The 9,524-nt window shown below is 38.1% G+C and overlaps 1 pseudogene; it reads left to right on the forward strand.

Annotated features, from left to right (window-relative positions):
- The first annotated feature begins 2,000 nt into the window (after positions 1-2,000).
- Positions 2,001-9,096, forward strand: LOC148697485 (uncharacterized; annotated as a pseudogene).
- The last annotated feature ends 428 nt before the right edge of the window (positions 9,097-9,524 follow it).

Here is a 9,524-nt window from a genome sequence, read left to right on the forward strand (position 1 = left end):
TAATCCTAGCTACAAGTTGACCTAAAAACCTAATTTCTAGAAGCCCTATCTAACCCTAAAAGGGTGCCACACCTTCCCCCCTCTTTTATGCCTTCTAGAATACCTAAAATCAGCCATAAGACACTTAGTTTCTAGAAGGCCCAATTTTGGACGAAAATTCTTAAACCTATTTCTAATTGGATTCTGATTTTATTTGGCCCTTTTTCTCTTGGATTTGGATTGTTTAAGTCCATATCTGAAACCAATTGGGCTAGGACTTAAGTTCCCAACCTTTGCTGCAAGCCCTAAGGGCCCTAATCACTTGTATCTGCTAGGTTTAACCCTAATTCTGATTCCTAGGGTTTTTACCATGCTATATATATATGAACCTTAAGTTGCCGCACCCCCTAACACATAACCTAGGCAGCCATCCATCATTCATCACATAAATTCGTCCATTCACACCCTAGGGCAGAAAAACACCCCAAAACACCATTCAAGCGCCCAGAAAATACAAGCAGCCGCTCCACCTCCTTCCACCCTTTTTTGCCGAGTTCTCCACCACCTTCCAACCATCAAACACTCATCCACACTCAACCTACACCCCTTGTCGTGCCTCTACACCCCCCAGAATCCATTCTACATCATCAAAACAGCCCAGGAACCATCATCATCCAATCTGCCGCAAGAAAAGGAAAGGAGACAGTTTCACACAATTGTTTGGCTCTTCATTTTGAGTTGTTGAACAATTTTAGGTGTATTCTATCTTATATTTCAATGTCTAATTCATGTAATCTTTGTTTTGCTTTGCGAATGATTGGCTAAATTCATTTTGGCTAAGGGTGTATTTGAAACCATGAAAATATGTGAAATAAGTTGATTACTTCCAGTTATCGTTGCATAAGTCTTGAATACAATTTGCTTAACCGTTTGATTTAGAACTTATTCTTGTATGTTGATTGAGAGTGCACGCTTAATTTGCATGCTTGAATTTGGTGCTAGGATATAAATTTGTTTCACCTAATAGTTATGAATTTATATCCACAAGTAGTGAAGGTCGCTAGTCACGATCGTGTTAAGTAGATTCCTGGCAGGAGTATCATGCTTTTCATAGTTACAAATGCCTTGTCGATGCTTATGATTTCCAAAGAACGTAATGATTCTAACTTGTGTCTTTATCATGCTATTCATATAGAGAACTTGTTAGGAATAATTTGTTTGCGATGCATATTCATCCAATTCAATGATTCTAGGGAAATCTGAAGGTTGATTTAAGCGGACCTAATTAACTTGGAGTGTCGAGGTTCATAACTTATTGAATTGATAACTGGAAATTGATTTACATTGCATATATTTTATGTGTGGAGAAGAACCCCTTAGCTATTCCATCATCCATTGATTCATCACAAATTTGTCTTCTAATCTGTTTTCTTTACAATCTGCCCATTAAGTTTAATTTCGTCCAAACGCAATCCCCCCATATTTTGTTGAGTCTTAATCATTCAAATCTGTCTTATTTTGTGTTTTTAAGTATTTGGAGTCACAAACACTTCCAAATTCGTCCAATTCAAGTTTTAGTTTCTGTTTGAGTCAATTTGAATGTTTTAGGCAGTTTTGAGTGTTTCAAATCTGTTTTGAGTCAGAGTAGTCTTGTTAGAGTCTTTAAGTTTAGTTTTGGTGTTTTTAAGTCAATTTATATTAGATTAGCACCCCTAGTTAATCCCCGGTTAGAACGATCCCTACTTACATCATTACTACAATTGTCACAAATAGGGTTTAATTTGTGTGTCACATTCGTAACGCATCAAATTTTGGCGCCGTTGCCGGGGATTAGCAAAGTTGCTAATCCCTTGTCTTGAGTCTTGTTTAAATTGTTTAGTTTTCTGTTTTGTTTTTAAATTTTGCACCGTGTGTGTGTGTTTTGTTTTTGTGCCGTGTATAGGCACATTATTTCCTTACTTGTGCCGAGTCTATTAAGTTGGTTACTAACCTTGTTTGCTCTTGTGTGCAGGTACTAGTTTATGATCCGTAGCTCACAACCTGTTCGTGAGCATATCTTCGACTTTGACGGTGATTTCGAGAGGACTTTGAGAAGGAAAAAGAAATTGCAAGAGTCTACTCCTCCTAGTCCCGAACTTGAATTAGAAGAGCAAGAAGTTGAGGTTGAAGAGGAGGCCACGACAAGGTTTGAAGAGGAAGTACCAACCATGGCAGCAGACAATCGAACCATCAAGGAGCTTTCTGCCTTGGGTTTGGCCAATGCAGCCCCTCTTTGCATCCAATACCCTAGGGCAGCCCCTGAGAAGACCGATGAGTTTGAGTTGAAGTCTAGTTTGCTACATCATATACCCAAGTTCCATGGGTTATCAATGGAGGATCCTAATAAGCATTTAAAGGAGTTCGAAGTCGTATGCTCAAGTATGACACCGGTGAACGTGGACAACAACATATTGAAGATGAAGGCTTTTCCTTTTTCTTTGTTGGAGAAGGCCAAGGATTGGTTGTATGAGTTGGCTCCCGGAACTGTCACATCATGGGAGAGTATGAAGCGAGCCTTCTTAGAGAAGTTCTTTCCGACATCACGAGTCATTCTTCTTCGCAAAAAGATTAGTGCAATTCAGCAAAGCCAAGGTGAATCTTTTCCAACTTATTATGAACGTTTTAAAACTCTTGTTGCTTCATGTCCACAACACCAAATGAAGAAGGAGCTACTTCTTCAATATTTTTACGAAGGTCTTTTACCACTTGAACGGCAAATGTTGGATGCATCTGCGGGAGGAGCTCTAGTGGACAAAACACCCAGGGAAGCCAAAACTCTCATTGCTAATCGAGCACTCAATGCACAACAATATGAAGGTGTTGGGCAGAAAGACACCTCACGGCCACATCATGTAAATGAGGTAAGTTCTATTTCTGAGTTACAATCCCATATGGCTAACCTTACGTCTATGTTATCGCAGTTTGTTGAAGGCCCCAAAACGCAAGGAACTACAATCTGTGGTGTATGCTCCATTCAAGGACACCAATCTGATCAATGCCCTCAATTAATTGAGAATGGAAGGTGGGAATCTGCCAATGCCGTGGGTTATGGGAATCAAAACCAACCAAGGGGTGATCATTTCTACAATACATACAATCAGGGATGGCGTGACCACCCCAATTTCAGATGGAGAGATGCACCACAATATGCCCAACAAGGTGGATTCCGACAACCCCCGGGTTTCTTTCCAAGGCCAATGGCACCACAACCACCTCCTCAAGCACAATCATCCCAAACCAACTCAGGTACGTCTATGAATGACGATAAAACATATCAGTTACTAACCACAATGGTGCAGGGAATGCAGAACCAAGCAAAGAAGGTTAATGAGCTAAAGAAGCAAATGGGCCAAATGACCGAATTTTTGGGACAATTCCATGAAAATGGTAAGTTACCAAGCACTACGGTGGTCAATCCCAAGGGTGGTTTCGAATCTGCAAAAGCTATCACACTAAGAAGTGGAAAAGAAGTGGGAAACAAGGAAAATGAGAAGACACAAATCGAAGAAGAGGAACAAACTTACCCCACGGCAAGGGTGGCACCACCCATGCTGCAGCCATCTAAGCACTCCCATCCGTCCACCTCAGGTAAGGTTGTCCCAAATGTTGTGAGTTCGAACACTAATCTGCCCAATGTTCCCTCCCCTCGCAGATTTGCACAATCGAAGAAGGAAGAAAGCGAAAAGGACATTTTGGATACCTTTCGAAAAGTCCAAGTAAACATTCCTTTACTTGATGCTATTAAGCAAGTGCCCAGGTAAGCAAAGTTTTTAAAAGAGTTATGCACAACTAGGAAAAGAATTTCAAACAAAGAAGTTGTGAAAGTAAGTGAAAATGTATCCGCGGTTTTGCAACGAAAGTTACCTCCAAAGTGTAAGGATCCAGGGAGCTTTACTATCCCATGCATAATTGGAAACACTAGATTTGAACAATGCATGTTAGATTTAGGTGCTTCTATTAATGTCATGCCATATTCCATTTATGCATCTATGAACCTTGGTGAGTTAAAACAAGATGGCGTTATAATTCAATTGGCCAATCGTTCTAACGTTTATCCCAAGGGAGTCCTTGAGGATGTTTTAGTGCAGGTCAATCATCTCATCTTTCCTGCAGATTTTCATGTCTTAGAAATGGAGGATTCGAGCCATGCTCCATCATTGCCAATCTTGATAGGCCGTCCGTTCATGAAAACAGCCCAAACAAAGATTGATGTGACCAAGGGAGCACTAACAATGGAGTTTGGTGGTGATATAATTAAATTCAATGTTTATGACTCTATTAAGAATCTTAATAATGGTCATTCTTGTTTTGCCATTGATGTGCATAAGGATATAGGGCCGAAAGGATCCACACCTATCAAGAAGAATGTATCAAGAACCACCATTGGAGAGGAACTTGGAGTGATTGCCCTACAACCACCCAATATGGCCGAAAGTAGCCATAGTGACATTATTGATAGGGCTGCCGTTTTTGAGCCTTCACCACAATATGTTTGTAAGTCTTCAATCCTAATTTCAATTCCCATTTCAACTAATAGGTTGTTACCTTCTTTGGTGCAGGTGCCCAACCGATTTCAAGGTGGTGGGAGCATTTACATGGACTTTCGGAACCAAAACGTCACCATCAAGGAGGATCACTATCCCCTCCTATTCATTGAGCCATATTATGCAAATGTTGAAGGGCAGGTTGTGGAGGAGACCACCCACTATGCCGTGGGTTCCCATGAAGGTTGATCAATGTGGCATCGTCCGGCTGCAAGACGTAAAAGAAAACGCTACTTGGGAGGCAACCCATGCAATCAACAAAGGAAGAACTTAGGAATCGCTCCAAACTCAGATTTGCGTCCCTAAACCTTTTCCTTTGTTGCTTACTTTATGTTTTGTGTGATGTGTTTATTTGTGTGTTCTTTTGCTGTTAGTTTAGTCTAAAACATTGAGGACAATGTTTAGTTTAAGTGTGGGGGGGGGGGTAACATTCTGTTTTGAGCTATTTTTTGCATGAAATTCGTAAGGTATTACCATCTAACATGTCTAAACTTGTTTGCCACTGTTTTAAGTGTTTTTAACATGTTTTGAAGTATTTTTATGTGTTACTTTGAAAAAATCCGAAAAACAGTTTGAAACAACTAAAAAGAGTCAGTTTTGTGTTTGTTTTTGTGTGTTTGTGTCTTAGGATACCTTCCAACACAATGATGAGGATTTGATTTTTATGTGCATGGCTGTGAAAGAGAGTTATAAACATGGATAGAAGTTTGATATATTCTTGGTTTATACTTGGTTATAGTTGTTGTTTATGAATTCATGTTTAATCCCAAAGAAAAAAAACAAATTTTTTTTTGTAATATGCTTGAAGGAAGGAACTTAGAATAACATTACAACCCTGAGAGACTTGAGCTTTAAACATTCTTTGGAGAGTATTAATCTGTGATTCTTGTTTTCAAACTTGTTGCATGATCTCATTATTCTTGCTTGGTTGCTAATTAGAAGGCATTTCATCACTTAGTTCCAAATGGTAGAACTTGCATCCATTCCATTCAAAGCATGATTGCATAATATATATCAAGATGAAGTGTGTAGTGAAGCCATCAACCAAACAGCCAACCCATGCACTATATATTGTAGGTCATAAACCCCATTGAGCCATTGTTAGACTTTGTTCTTTGTTTACCCATATCATCCCTACCTAGCCTAGATTAGGACCACCCATACCCTTGTTCGTGAAGCATAGTAAGCATGACTTAGAGGGAATCCTTTCGATTATGCAAAACAACAAGTGTAGGGGAATTTGTGTGTGTGTGTTGATATGCCACGAAAAGAAATAAGGCATGAAAAAAAAAAAAAAGGAAAAAAAATCGTGGAAAAAGAAAAAGAAAAGAAAAAGTTGTGAAAAGAAAGAAAAAGAGTATGAAATAAGTGAAAATATGCTCACATGTTTGTGGTAGTTGAAGAAAGGGTCCAAAACGTGGAATATGGCCCTAAGAGTTGTGTGAATTTTCCCCTTGTGTGTCTAAGTGAGTTTCTGCAATCATAAGTGCTTCTAAGTGTCAAATTTCATTACTTTGCTTGCTATTGCTTAAAGAACGTTTGTTATCCTTACCTTTCATTGTTAGCCAATCACCCTTAACCCGTTACAACCCTTATGCTTCAATCTTGATCATTATGTTTTCAGTAATGTGGAGTTTGGAATTTATGTAAGCATATGGTGTCCCTGGTTCTCGCATCTAATTAGTAGCATTCCTTTCATGAGATCATATTCATATACATTCCAGAAAAGTGCTTTCCTTGTTATAAACATATGTGGGTGTTTAGTGTCATATTTACATCAATCTTCTCACATGTACTTAGTGTAGGGTGTGTAACCAGAAATTCTTGTGAAAATAAGAGAGTATCTTGTAAGGAATTAAGTGAATTCTCTAAGGCATATTACTACATTCAAATGTTGTTTTAAATTGATTAAATGAGAACTAGTAAGTAGTGATTATAATTACGTATATGCCTAAGCGTAAGGATGACTAAAATCTATGTGAGTAATGATCTTAAATATGTCATGTGCATTAAGAATCCCTGAGACCATTGTTGGAAGGTTTAGGTTTTGTTTTGTTTTTCCGTTTTACTCGAGGACTAGCAAAAGCTAAGTGTGGGGGAATTTGATAGGAGTATATTTATGCGACTTAGTTTGCTTGTTTTAGTGCTTTTATGTTATTAGTTCTTAGTTATTTTAGTTCTTTAAGCTTCTTTTGTGTGTTTTCAGGTTCATAAGACGTATTTGGCGAAATGATGCATTTTGGAGCCTTTTAGAGCAGTTTTGGGCTTATTATGGATAGCTTGTATATGGAGCAAGGTGGATGGACGAATTTGGAATCAAAAGAGGTTAGAAGCATGCTACAAATCAGAAAAGGCAAGTTCATGACAAAGAAGATAAGGAAAGTGCAAGAAAAGAGGAAACATTATCCAAAACCTTATCCAATCTTATCTTATCCAAACCTTATCCTATCTTGTCGTAACCTATTCTTGTTCCACCTTAATCCTAGCTACAAGTGGACCTAAAAACCTAATTTCTAGAAGCCCTATCTGACCCTAAAAGGGTGCCACACCTTCCCCCCCCTCTTTTATGCCTTATAGAATACCCAAAATCAGCCATAAGACACTTAGTTTCTAGAAGGCCCAATTTTGGACGAAAATTCTTAAACCTATTTCTAATTGGATTCTGATTTTATTTGGCCCTTTTTCTCTTGGATTTGGATTGTTTAAGTCCATATCTGAAACCAATTGGGCTAGGACTTAAGTTCCCAACCTTTGCCGCAAGCCCTAAGGGCCCTAATCACTTGTATCTGCTAGGTTTAACCCTAATTCTGATTCCTAGGGTTTTTACCATGCTATATATATATATATATATATATATATATATATATATGAACCTTAAGTTGCCGCACCCCCTAACACATAACCTAGGCAGCCATCCATCATTCATCACAGAAATTCGTCCATTCACACCCTAGGGCAGAAAAACACCCCAAAACACCATTCTAGCGCCCAGAAAATACAAGCAGCCGCTCCACCTCCTTCCACCCTTTTTTGCCGAGTTCTCCACCACCTTCCAACCATCAAACACTCATCCACACTCAACCTACACCCCTTGCCGTGCCTCTACACCCCCCAAAATCCATTCTACATCATCAAAACAGCCCAGGAACCATCATCATCCAATCTGCCGCAAGCAAAGGAAAGGAGACAGTTTCACTCAATTGTTTGGCTCTTCATTTTGAGTTGTTGAACAATTTTAGGTGTATTCTATCTTATATTTCAATGTCTAATTCATGTAATCTTTGTTTTGCTTTGAGAATGATTGGCTAAATTCGTTTTGGCTAAGGGTGTATTCGAAACCATGATTATATATGTGAAATAAGTTGATTACTTCCAGTTATCGTTGCATAAGTCTTGAATACAATTTGCTTAACTGTTTGATTTAGAACTTATTCTTGTATGTTGATTGAGAGTGCACGCTTAATTTGCATGCTTGAATTTGGTGCTAGGATATAAATTTGTTTCACCTAATAGTTATGAATTTATATCCACAAGTAGTGAAGGTCGCTAGTCACGATTGTGTTAAGTAGATTCCTGGCAGGAGTATCATGCTTTTCATAGTTACAAATGCCTTGTCGATGCTTATGATTTCCAAAGAACATAATGATTCTAACTTGTGTCTTTATCATGTTGTTCATATAGAGAACTTGTTAGGAATAATTTGTTTGCGATGCATATTCATCCAATTCAATGATTCTAGGGAAATCTGAAGGTTGATTTAAGCGGACCTAATTAACTTGGAGTGTCGAGGTTCATAACTTATTGAATTGATAACTGGAAATTGATTTACATTGCATATATTTCATGTGTGGAGAAGAACCCCTTAGCTATTCCATCATCCATTGATTCATCACAAATTTGTCTTATAATCTGTTTTCTTTACAATCTGCCCATTAAGTTTAATTTCGTCCAAACACAATCCCCCCATATTTTGTTGAGTCTTAATCATTCAAATCTGTCTTATTTTGTGTTTTTAACTATTTGGAGTCACAAACACTTCCAAATTAGTCCAATTCAAGTTTTAGATTCTGTTTGAGTCAATTTGATTGTTTTAGGCAGTTTTGAGTGTTTCAAATATGTTTTGAGTCATAGTAGTCTTGTTAGAGTCTTTAAGTTTAGCTTTTGTGTTTTTAAGTCAATTTATATTAGATTAGCACCCCTAGTTAATCCCCGGTTAGAACGATCCCTACTTACATCATTACTACAATTGTCACAAATAGGGTTTAATTTGTGTGTCACATTCGTAACGCATCAGCAAGTCGAATGCTTTTGGAAATAACAAAATTAGATTTAAAGGTAGCTTCAAACTTGACATCTCTTTGTCCATGTCAGCTTAGCCTTCTTTTCCATATCATCTTTGACATCTGGGTTGGAGTAAATGACATGTCATTTGTTACCGTTATATGTCCATGTGGCATTTTTGATATTTTCTTTGGAGATGGTCTAATGTGTCACATTAATGCCAGGTCTGAGAAATACTCGATTTGAGATGTAGCAGGCGGTGTTTATGGCCTCGGCCCAAAAGTGTTTTGCCAAGTTTTTGCTGTTAAATAGCACCCTAGTCATCTTTATCAAAACTCAAACTTTCCTTTCCACTACAGCATTTTGTTGAAGGGTGATTGTAGCAGAAAATTCATGCTTGATGCCGTTTGTTGAACAGAAATCATCAAATTGAGCATTCTCAAATTTGGTTCCATGATCAGTTATGATTCTGACTAAAGCAGGATGGCTAGATAGAGATCCATTCAACATTACTTTGTACACAGTGATGAACTATTGAAAGGTAAATTTTTTCCTTAAAAAGCATACCTAAGTGAATCTAGAGTGGTCATCTATAATTACCAAGATGTACTTCTTGCCACCAAGAGATAAGGTCTGAATTGGTCCAACAAGATCCATGTGAATCAATTGAAGAGGCTTAGT

The sequence above is a fragment of the Pyrus communis genome, chromosome 4 (genome assembly GCF_041283825.1).
Source record: "Pyrus communis isolate YQ-2024b chromosome 4, ASM4128382v1, whole genome shotgun sequence".
Taxonomy (NCBI): domain Eukaryota; kingdom Viridiplantae; phylum Streptophyta; class Magnoliopsida; order Rosales; family Rosaceae; genus Pyrus; species Pyrus communis.